This window comes from Vulpes vulpes, chromosome 16, assembly GCF_048418805.1.
Source record: "Vulpes vulpes isolate BD-2025 chromosome 16, VulVul3, whole genome shotgun sequence".
NCBI lineage: Eukaryota > Metazoa > Chordata > Mammalia > Carnivora > Canidae > Vulpes > Vulpes vulpes.
Window position 1 is genome coordinate 38,198,605 of NC_132795.1, and position 1,004 is coordinate 38,199,608.

General features: G+C 36.3%; 1 pseudogene; it reads left to right on the plus strand.

Annotated features, from left to right (window-relative positions):
• Positions 1 to 517: 517 nt before the first annotated feature.
• LOC112922418 (U4 spliceosomal RNA) lies at positions 518 to 639 on the plus strand (annotated as a pseudogene).
• The last annotated feature ends 365 nt before the right edge of the window (positions 640 to 1,004 follow it).

Below are 1,004 nucleotides of genomic sequence, written 5' to 3' on the forward strand. Positions count from 1 at the left end.
CCTAGCAGAGAAAAGGCAGCTACAAATAACGACTGCCAACCAAAAAACTTGCTCTGTTTTACTTTCTGGGAATATTGTCCTTATATCTGTTCTTAAAATCACTTCTGAGAAAGGCATAGGAGAGAATTTTTCTTAATATTAGCAACCCTTTCCTATTGTTACAGAGTTGGGGATTCTGGGTGGAGCCTTTAAAAAGCAGGCTTTCAGTTTCTAAGGTTTATCAGCTCCAAAATGTCAATCCTATAGGTATATATGTAATGCCAATAAGCATATGATACTGTGAACCTTGGATCTCCATGCCAGTATCGGAATTCCTGTATTACAGCAGTAGACTTGACTGCTATTGACCTACAATTCCATCTTGATTGCTAACACACCACAAGTCTGAAGTGGTGACTTAAAAACAATACTTCCTTTTCTCAAGCTGCATCCCATTATTCTTTAATACACTTTTCTTTGTATTAGCACACCAAAAATGCATCTACTGAAAATATTAGTTTTATATATGTAGGTATAGAGCTTTGCACAGTGGCAGTATCATAGCCAATGAGGTTTATCCGAGGTGCGATTATTGCTATATATGCAGGTATAGATAGATATAGTATATAGTAGCAAAACTTCTGAACATCTCGGCAGAGAGAAAGTCCAGAAAGTTTTTATTTATAAAGGAAAAATAATCAAATATCTATTATACTTCTCAATAGTAATGCCATATGCAAGATGGTAACAAGTGGCAAAGAACACCTGTTCTATCAGTCACCTACTGCCACAAAATGCCACTGTAAACAATACTGATTTATTTAGCCCATCAGTCTGAAAATTGGCCAATTAGGCTGAACTCTCCTCTGTGATTTTTTTTTTTTTTGGTCTCAGTTAAGTTCATCTTTATGTATGGGGGTTACTTGGCTATGGGCTAACCTAGAATGGCTTCATGTAGGATAAGGATAACTGGGGTAAGTTCATTCCAGGCAATGGCTGAACATTTTTATTTTGAGTAAAACAAG